Source organism: Pagrus pagrus (assembly GCF_965226575.1).
Source record: "Pagrus pagrus genome assembly, chromosome: 4".
NCBI lineage: Eukaryota > Metazoa > Chordata > Actinopteri > Spariformes > Sparidae > Pagrus > Pagrus pagrus.
Window position 1 is genome coordinate 29,540,037 of NC_140188.1, and position 11,663 is coordinate 29,551,699.

Here is an 11,663-nt window from a genome sequence, read left to right on the forward strand (position 1 = left end):
CCAATTCATTTCAAGTCAGTTGTAATACATGTATAGACATACGTTTTATACATCTGTTTTTTTACAGTATTGATGCATTCGCCAATGCATTGCTGATGTTGTAACATCACTGTATATGATAAATTGAACGTTAAAAGCTTTACAGTTTTTTTTACAGTCATTTTAAGATATTGTGGAGCTATTCATATTGTTGTGTTTTAAATCTTATACCGCAATTTATAAGCATTTTCTTCTGCACATTCCTTCAAGGATGACAATGCCAAGATACCAGGCTTGTAGTCAACTATTTTCTTCGATCAATTCTGAGTAAGTTTGACTCTGCTCCAAACATTAAACATCCCACGCTGCCCTTTACTCAGCATGTGATGTTTGATTTTGTCATTGCAACAGCTCTTAACCACTAGGGCCAAAGTAAACATTCCTTTTCACAGTAAGTTAACCTTTGTGAACTGATAATGTCCTCAAATATTGCTGATGGATTACAACACAGTGATAAATGTGCTGTGTATAAAATGGTGCTCTAATGCAAATAATGTAAAATAAATAAATGGTTCTTCATGCTTTACAAGTAGAAAGTCTGCATGCAGTGAATGCTATTCACTTACATTATGTGGAATAAACTAACCTTTACTTTAGATAGTCCTGAGTAAAAAATATCCAGCCAGGATTTTGATTCTGACACACAATAAATTGCTAATTAATGCACTTCGACATACGCTTTGATATGGACTGAGTCAACGAGGTAACAAAACAGCGTGTCTGGTACCAGAGGGAGGAGAGAATAGCTCAGGGCCCTGATGTGTTAACTGTAGACTGCTCAAATGTGCCACCTGTTGGTTGTTGGTGCACACAGTCCTGTGTCATGGCACCTTTAACGTAGCGGCAATGGTGTCCTCTGAAAGGAGAAACATCTGTAAGGCATTTCAAAGAGTGCTGCTCCATACAACATTTTGACAAAGTTCTAAATCAAATCAGTTTTTTTCATATAGCCCAAAATCACAATAAATTGCCTCAGTGGGCTGAAGATAAATATGATTCTTCCAGGACATTCTGGTAAGTGCAAAATTCTTTATTTTTGCCCTTGCTATGTCTGAGTTTGACGAGATCTAAAATAATCTGTGTATTTCGGCTGAAAACAATTCAAACTTGAAGAAAGTTGAAAACAAATTGCAAATTTGACCAACAATAATGAAATTGTGAATATTGGATATGACTAAACTGTGTAAAGTACAATCAATATTGGAAATATTCTAAAAGAGTTATAGCAATTGGTTTGGGCTGTGCCTGACACAGAGGGAGCAAACTGTCAGCCCATATCCGTGGGAAGACATTCCGGGGTGGATTATTGAGTAGAATCTATTTCGATATAGGCAAGATCAGAAAGGTGACTCTGTGTCTGTTAGGAATATAAGACTCTATAGGTCAGTGGCCATAGAGCGATATATTAATGAGCGTGCAAGAAATAGACATTTTTTTGAGTATCTCAAAACACAGAGCCCTATCTCAGAGGTGTAAAAATTGTTTTAAAAACCCAATTGCTGGTCAAGACTCATAAAGACACTAGATGCTGTGAAGTGTTTATTATGTGTAAATGCCCAACATGTGCCTTCATCTGTTGGTTCTGCTGGTGTAATGCTTATGTGATATAAAGTGTTTTGACTAATCTGTGACAAAGGGTGCTCATCAGTCCAAAACAGTAAAGAATAAACCAAAATCAGCTCCAAAACGGAATAATTAACTACAGCAAAGAGCAAGAGCTAAAGATAAACATGTAGAATGCTCGAGGGAGGCTGCTAATTCAGAAAGACATGATTTGAGTTTACCTCAGCCCAAAACTGATTATGGTGCCATGTTTCCTGTGAACATGCCTGAAGGAAAGGTTGGCAGAGAAAAAGGATGGGAGTGTGCGTATCCATTCACCGTATTGATGAGAGATTGGACAAAGCATGAGTGGCCGTATGATGGATCATTTGAACCTGATAAAATTGAATTGCTCTGTACAAATGTAAACCCACTGGTTGGTAATCCTGCATGGGATTACAACTATACTGTTAAATGTGTGAAAGAATGGTCTGAGGTTGCCGGTGTAAAGCAAGAAAAAGATGATGAGAAGAAATGTGTGGTTGTCGGCTGAGCTGAAATGCATGATTGAAGAAAGTGTCAGCTATATAGCATCTCAACATTTACATAGTTTGGAGAGAAAAGATTGGATGTAGGTAAGGCTGATTTTGAAAAGATTCAGCAGTCCCATCCTAAAGATACAGAGGCTTGTGCAAAAGCGATGTGATACAAATGGGCTAAGAAAAGAGGAAGTAATGCATCCCCAAACACCCTCTGTGCACTGCTCTTAGCGACTGAAATACCTCTCCCAGAACACATAACTCGTAACATAAATCTTAATCTACACATCACATCCTGCTATAAATTATCAATGCCATCATGACTTGAACAACCACGGCAGAAATCAAATCTTTGATATTAAAATATCCTCACCTTGCACTAAGCAAATGCCCAAAAACAGTAATCAACCTCGATCTGAAACTGGTAATAACTAACAGCGCTGGAATTACAACAACAGGAAAAAAAGGCGTGTGTCGAAACTGTGGCAGACGTGGCCACTGGGCTCCAGAATGCAGAGCCCCGAGACACGCACAATCACAACCAAATCTGTACACGAACACACTCCAAACTATTACACACACACACACACACACACACACACACACACACACTCAACACCAGTTGACAACACAAAAGACACAGAGAGAGGCAAGGAGAACACACACACACACTGACACAGATATGACTGTTAAACATGTTTTGGTCTCATCCCTTCATAGAGATAAGAGAGCTGTGGGGGAGTCATTGACTGTCCTATTAACAGATGCAAAATGAATAGCTATTTCTTAGCATCCCCTAATCATAACACGGGTAGGATGGACATGGAATGTTATTGATCCAAATCCAGTAGAACTGAGACATGCATCTGCAGAATCCACACGAGTCATTTACACTCCCAGATGTTCGATAGAGGAGGTACCTGATCTATGGTACGTCAACAAACAGCAGTGACTAGAAAACCAGATTGCACTGAATGGTCAGCCAGCTATCTAAGCGACCCTCGAAACCCACAAAACTGCACGTTCTTCTCATCAGTTAACCTACTCAGGGGTACAGCACAGAAAACACATCCTACTGTAAGAAGACAAGTAGGACAAACAGCACCCAGGTCAGAGAAAATCAATGCCACTGTTGAATTAATGTTTGACCATACACGAGAAAGAAATCTTAGTAACTGTTGGATCCGTCAAAACATGCCAAAATCCATGCATTCTCCTATGTTCACCCCAATCCCTTTCTCTAAAGCTGATTATCGTTTTTTAATTGGAATAATTTAGCGGCCAGAATGGAGGAGGAAGCTGACGGTTGTTATTCACCTGCTTATTCTCTCGATAGATTTAAACATTCCAGGTATCTACAAATGCTGAAGGAGACGGTGAAGGAGGTAAACAGACACTACCTGCCACCAGAGGTAAATCACACAATGTTACTACGCATAAATCATGTACAATCATATGTTCCAATGGGTTTCGTTACAGGCTGTATTTAACGTTAGCACAGACTAATTGCACAGAACAATCAGATAATTCAAATCCAAACTGTGTGCCACAACCTAACTCTCTTTGTTATGCTTAAAACACAAATACATAATTGCTCCACAACAATCTCTGATGAAAAAACAACTGTTCAGCTTATCTTCCACCAGTCTTGACACAAAATCTAAACAATATCTCTGCTTTCAGGGTATAGGTTTAACGTTAAGAAAGAATTAGGACAGAGTCATTGTAACTCCATAGTAAATAATGATACACATGTGATGCATATGAGATATGCTCATGATCGTGATCCCCTGAGGTATGGATTCCCCCAGGTTATCCAACTGATGAGGGGTTAACTGTTGACGAAGACGTGGTTAGTCACACAGTGACTAATAAAGTCACTGTGATATCAGTCTCTAATTTTCTCAAGTTTATATTACTATGACGATTTCTATTTTTTTGTTAGAATGATTTTAATCCAATCTCATTAAAATGTTTTGATATTAAGTAATCAGTGCACTAATCACTTTTTCAAATGTTTACAGCTATACTTTTATGATTGTTGTTAATTAATTTCCAGTCATAAAACGTTTTAAGGCAATGTGTGATGAATAAGATCAACTCAGGGATTTGCAGCAGAAGACAACATCATGCTACCTAGTGATCGTACTAGTAACCTATCCAAGGTAGTGGCCCCCTCTAAGCATGCAAAACACAGGGGCTGAAGAGAAGCGAGCCTGCATCCCAGCATCTATTTCAGCATGATAAATTGAATAATATGCTTTAAGAAACGTAGATGATGACGGTGTGTTCATCTACTGTATTAATCTGTGTTGTGTGCTTAAGAATCAAAATATGTGCAGTGTTCTATATAAGTGTTGGAAATAATCAGATGACATGATCAGTAATTTCATACTTGACAAGAATGATGTGTATTCTCTTTGTTTTGAAAGATTTAAAGGAGTAGTTTGTCACCCTCAACAACGTTTGTCTAAGAACAGAACCAGAAACACAAAGCAGATAAGGGTTTCCCTCACTGTCATCAGAGGTTTACCTAATGTTCTGTCCAGATACATGTAGATTAGTTACTGCAAGAGGTCTTTTTGTTCCATTTCTCTTCAAATCGAAAGTGGGATTTCTGGCTTCTTGTCAGGAGGCCTGTATGTCTCAGGACCTCCGCCTGTTATTCCTTCAATACTCTGAGTATTGCAAGGGCTTTATTTAAATGCACTTCCTCTTACGAAGGTCCAGTTGGGCTCGGAGGCAGAACTCCTGGAACATACAGTACTAGTAGATTACATGGGTGATACTTTTACTGTCTCAATGTTTGTTTGTTTTTAAATATACCACAATTTCTGTATGCTGAACTGTGTGAAGATGTTAAAATGTAATTGATTTTGTGCTTAATATGAATGCATGACAGTGCATGTGTTTATTCCTGCCAAGCCTTCTCTAACCTAAATTGAAATTTGGTGAGATTAGTGTTGAGCTCATGATCAAAAAAGGGGGACCTGTGGGAGACAAAATATGATTCTCCCTGGACATTCTGTCCTCATATGATAGGGGGTCATATGTATCCTGTACAGACGCTACAGTCTGGATAACGATAGTGAAGACTGCCCTATGAGATTATATCTCATGGTCTCTGAAACCTAGTTATTCAAAGCTACTGTAGCTATGTCTACAGAACAGATGTCTGACGAACCAAGCCAAGGCAAAGCTGACTGTTTGCGTAAAACTCATAAGGAGGCCGATCTATCTATGTTAGCAGACTTAGTGTCTGTGACCTATTTACCTCCGCCTTCTCTGGCTAGAGGTGGGAAAACTCACCCCCTTGCTATTTTGTTAAACAGATAACCAACATGTATGGGAGGGAGGCCTCCTGAAGCTGTAGATATAATTTGAGCATTTGGGAAGACTTGTTAGGATTATCATGGTCATGATCATTGCTCCTCCAAGATCTTCTTTTATAAACTATTTCAACGTAAGTCATCGGTGTCCCTGAGTCTTCTTCATCTCTCCTGAATGGTCAAGAGAGCCAAAATTCCACAACAAAAAACACATTCTATTTTAGGTTTCTAGATTATATAATCGGAGGATAGTTATATGGATAAAATAATTTCAAAGAATTTGGCTTTATATTAAATAAACACCACCCGTCCATCCAGATAAAATACCACCTAGATCCACTTTGTAGTGGACTTTGTAGACAACACAGTTTTCATTGATAAGGCTCACCACAACACACAAAGCAAAAAACTACTCGCCTGTGTCTAAATCCACAGACACTCACACTCTCCTACAAAAAGCCAGTTATCACCCCAAACACACCTTCAAAGGTAAAGTCAAATCCCAAATTATCCGTTTCTACAGAATCTCATCAAACAGACTTACACAACTCAATTTCCATTTTCCTTCACAGCCGACACAGAGGACACTGCAAACCTTCCTTAGGTCCATTAATAGCAACACCCTGGCCTCTCTGTCTCCCGCTGAAGCCCCTCGCCATCGCTTCTTTGAAGTTGGTGAGCAGTGGTACCACGAGGGAGACAGAAACGCCAAATAAGAACTGTGCTTCCCACTAGTCAGCACCTACTCCAAACAATATATGCATTTACAGAGAGTAAAAAAATAGCTTTGAAATCCACCTGATCAATCACCACCAGGTGGGCAAATACAGAGAAATTTCAGTGTTTAGGAAAAACAAAAAGCAAATGCATTCCTTAAAGCATCATTTATTAGACAGATGGCTGACAGTGAGCCAATCAATCATTGGGCCTTTACATCTAGGAAGTTTCTATTCAATCCACACAGGGACGTAGGGGCTCTTATCACTACCAATTTCACCCTGGAAACCAAAAATCGAGTTCACTGCATAATATGTCAATCCTGCAATCTTATATATATATATATATATATATATATATATATATATGTATAGGTGAAACAAGCAAAACCCTGCTAACACAGTTAAAACAACACCTATATAATATGGGAAGGCAGGCTGAACACCCCTCTGGTACAACACTTCTAAACTCACCCCATCCAGCACTTTTCTATCAGAGGTCTACAGACCTGTGCAACATGGACAGGATGACAGCGCGGAAGACAGGAGAGCCTGTGGTATCAATAAATTGAGGACTGAGGTGCCTTCAGGCCTCAACTTAACCTAAATCAGAAGGAGTAAATTGCTCATTACATGATTGCACTGCCTATTGTTTATGTAATAAATGTGTATGCTTGTGTGTTGCATTCACTGTTATAAGTTGTTTTCACCACAAAAAAACAACAAAAAAAACAGCAATCATTTGGACTCAGCGGTGCCCCCATCTGGCTGCAAATGCAGCATTTATATTTACCCCCCGCCCCCCTCAGGCTGGCTCTCTACCCAGGTACTTTGAGAGGCTGGGCATGGTTTCCTGTATGGCTGGAGCTGCTGCCTTTCATACACCTGCAGCGCATTGGTGCTCGCTGCCAGATGTTTTCATCAGCTCTATGTGGTACATGGTCTCTCAGTTAGCTCATGCTTATACCAGAGTGTCTTGTGTTTCTTGTTTGTTCGTCATTCATCTAACTTTGCTTCTCTTCTACTTCTCCAGTTAATGGACCACTACTGGATCAGCTCCTGGGCCACAGTACGACCCAGCCTCCAGCACCTCTGCCACCAACCTACTCTACACTGGATCCTCCATGTTTCACTCACCTGTGACCTCAGCCTGCGCCACGTGAGTCTCCTCTCCACCAGCGCTCTGCCAGCCTGAGCCCAAACCCTCCTCGGAATGCCGGCCCTTAATTATTTTTGAAAGAAGGGCGCCATTCCGAACCCTGACCCTGACCCTGACCCTGACCCGGTCGGAATGGCGGACCGTCGGAATGTCTTCTCATCATGTTCAATAAATACCTTATATACAGACCCTTTCCAAAAAATTAGAATATCATGGAAAAGTTTATTTATTTCCATAATTCCATTCAAAAAGTTAAACTTTCATAGATTATAGATTCAGGGCCCACAATTTAAACGATTCCAAGTATTTATTTGTTTATTTGTACATAATTTGGGCTTCCAGCTCATAAAACCCACGAAAACAGGAATTCAAAAAATTAGAATACTGTGAAGAAATCAGCCCAAATTTTGCAGGGCCTGAATGTTTTAAACTGAGTGTCACACACTAATCACCTACTAAACTCAAAGCACCTGCACAGGTTTCCCCAGGTGTCATTAAATTGCTTCACTTGGGTTCAATTGTCTCAGTTCGGTTCAATATGGTTAAGACTGCAGACTTGACAACTGGCCAGAAGACCATCATTGATACCCTCCATACGATGGGTAAGCCACAAAAGTTCATAGCTAAGAAGGCTGGCTGTTCACAGAGTGCCGTGTCCAAGCATATCAATGGAAAGTCTAGTGGAAGGGCAAAATGTGGCAGGAGAAGATGCACCAGCAGAAGAGATGACCGTGGGCTTTAGCCGATTATCAAACAGAGAAGATTCAAGAATCTGGCAGAGATCCAGAAAGAGTGGAATGAGGCGGGAGTCACAGCTTCAAAAACCACCACATTCAGACGCATCCGGGAGATGGGCTACAACTGTCGGGTTCCTCGGGTCAAGCCACTTCTGAGCCTGAGCCAACGTAGGAAGCGTCTCAACTGGGCCAAGGAGAAGAAGGACTGGACTGTTGGCCAGTGGTCCAAGGTCCTCTTTTCCGATGAAAGTAAAGTGTGCCTTTCATTCGGGAATCAAGGTCCAAGGGTTTGGAGGAAGACGGTTGAGGAACAGAACCCAAGCTGCTTGAGGTCCAGTGTGAAATATCCACAGTCAGTCATGATTTGGGGTACAATGTCCGTTGCAGGTGTTGCTTTCTTAAATCCAAGGTCACCACAACAGTCTACCAGAATGTTTTAGAGGACTTCATGATTCCTTCTGCTGAGGATCTGTATGGAGATGCAGATTTCATCTTCCAGCAGGAAGATGAAATATTCTGCCCATACCGCCAGAAGCACCAAAACCTGGTTTGATGCCCATGCCATCACAGTGCTTGACTAGCCAGCCAACTCGCCGGACCTAAACCCCATTGAGAATCTATGGGGTATTATCAAGAGGAAAATGAGGGGCACCAGACCCAAAAACAAAGAAGAGCTGACAGCAAGCATCAAGGAAATCTGGGCTTCCATAACTCCCAGGCAATGCCACAGGCTGATTGCCTCAATGCCACGGCGCATCAAGGCAGTGATTAAGGCAAAGGGATTCCGAACCAAGTACTGAAGATTGACATATCGTTTTGAAAGTACCATATTTTGATTGATTTGATGTGATCCTAATTTATTTCTTTTTTTCCTGCAAAAACTGAGAAGTAAATGGTGTTTTCTTCACAGTATTCTAATTTTTTGAATTCCTGTTTTCATGGGTTTTATGAGCTGGTAGCCCAAATTATGTACAAATAAACAAATAAATACTTGACATTGTTTAAATTGTGGGCCCTGAATCTATAGTCTATGAAAGTTTAACTTTTTGAATGGAATTATGGAAATAAATAAACTTTTCCATGATATTCAAATTTTTTGGAAAGGGTCTGTATGAACCACAGCCAAGTCTCTAGCTAAATATATGGTCATTTACTCTTTTTCTATTACCGGTTATAACATGAACTGAAGAAGCTTCTAGTACACTGGGCCCCGACTTTCGCTGGAAATAGTCAGGAGTGACATCTTTAGAGCCTGGACCCATAAAACATCAGCAGTCAGAGACAGAAAGATCTAAGTGTGCTGAGCTCTTATCAGCTTGGGGAGGATGATGCCTGTATGGAAGGGGTGGGGGTGGCGTGTGTCCTAACTTTACCGAAGGCCGAGGGTGTTTCAGGGGAATGAGAGGAGAGAAAATTGCAGTAGGGCAGGGAGTAAACTCTGTCCCAGCGATGACCAGCTTGTTCATTTGGTCAGTGAACTCCATGAGGGGGGACGAAGGCGACAACATGCCCACATTAGATGGTGAACTGGGTGGGGTTTGAGGTGGTGTAGACAGTTGAACCTCACAGAGAGAATCCTCTTCCTGTTCACCCTGACGTCTCATGAGTGGAGCTCACTTCAGCTGGGGGCTGTGCTCAGTTTCCTTTATGATTATCTTATTGTTTCGGCCTGTCTTGCCTCTTGTCCTTGGTGGAGGGAACAGATTGGTGACGCAGGCAGAAAGATATGTTGGCCATAAACAATTTGACTCCTGACCTATTTAGGAAGAGTCCATCTTGCTTAAAAAGATGTCTGCTGTCCCAAAAGAAATTGGAGTTGTCCAAAAAATGCATAGAATGGACATTACATGCTTTGGAAAGCCATGTGTTCAGTGCCATCAATCTGCTGAATCTCTCAGCACCTCTTCTGACTGGTGGAAGGGGGCCACTGATTAAAACCTCAACATCCAGGGTGCTGGCTGTGTTCAACAGATCAGTAAAATCTTGTTTGAGCATTTCAAACTGCTGCTTCACAATATCATTCATCCCCATATGCAAAATGATCTTTTTGACAGTTGGATTTGCTGCAACAATACCAGGGATTCTCGCTGTCATGTCAGGAACCATATCCTTTGGAAAAAAGCGAACCTTCATGCTTTCACCACACATGAATCTCACATCTTTAACAGTGGCATCTCCCACAATCAGAGTTTGGGGCCCAGTCGATAGCTTTGCCTGCGGCCTGTTAGCTTCTGATTTACGTTCAGACCTTACCCTTCTCTGTGGCGATGAGTGGTACAGGTCATCAGATGGAGATGCAGAATCTCGGCATAGTGGAGCAAATCTGTTTTGCATTTTGACAGTTTGTTGTACGGGATGTTTGCTGTTGGTCTTTCCTTTAGCTCCTGTTATAAGGAGCAGAGTTCTTCTTCGGCTTTGCCCCAAGAGTGTTCCAGGGAGAACTTCCATGTGAAGATTTACTGCGGAGATCACAGCACTCCCGTTTCCAATCAGTGCTAGGTAGCTGTGTGTTAGCGTTCTCTTTTCCGCTGAAAGGAAGAGTGCTTTCATTTCCACACAGTCCGTTAACCTCCACATTAACTTCTAATCTGTGGATTTTTGTTTCCAACAAAGTGATCTTCTGCATGAGTTTGTGGAAATCGTCAGTGGTGAAGGGTGGCATCCTGTTGCTAGTTAGCTTGCTAGTTAGTTGCTAACAGGCTTGTGCTACCTCTTAGGCCTCGTTCAGAAAGTGTTGAAGAGTTCGGAAAAAAAATGTTGAAATGAGCCAGCAATGTACTTTATCGCCAATTAATTATGCTCCCAGTCGTTTCTAAATATCCAGGAGTCACTGCCTGTCATCTCTCAGTGAAGAAAAAAAGAATAATAGTGGAAAAAAGGCAAGCAGAAGTGAGAGCAAGCAGAAAATCGTCTGCACCCAAGCAGATACAGCACAATAAGTGCCACAATCTCTGCAAACTGAGAAATCACTATGCCTGTCACTTCAGTGACTCCACTCAACCTACCAAAGATACCACCAAATATGTAGTTAGGCTGTGAGAAAATTAGTCGTCTCTGTGATGATGCCTCAAAGACAAAATCATTACTTTTACCTAAAAGGCTTGGGCAGGTCACCCATACAAACACACTTTATATGGTACATCAAAGAAATCGACAATGCGTGATTATGTACATTTCAACAGCAAAATAAATTCAGTGTGCAGTATGTGGAGTGGGAGATGTTCAGTCTGTCACACCTCCCCTCCCCCAGCGCTACCGCAGATCATTTATCCCCACAGTCATCAGACTGTTAAACTCAAGCACTACCTGAACAATCACTACTCACTTTGTTTTTTGTAAATATCTTATTTTTTTCTATTTATTTTCTATGTATCTTTATCTGTATTTGTCGGATTCTTTTTCCTTTACTTGTTGCATCATGAGCTGTTGTAAAAAGTGAATTGCCCCTTTGTGGGATGAATAAAGTCAATCTAATCTAATCTAATCTAATAAATATGCATAGAAGTCCTTCTACCCCATGTTGCCAATTACATTTGACTGGTGCCATAATCTCCTCATAAGTATTACCTTCAGACTATTTCTTCACAGCACATCTTACAGAA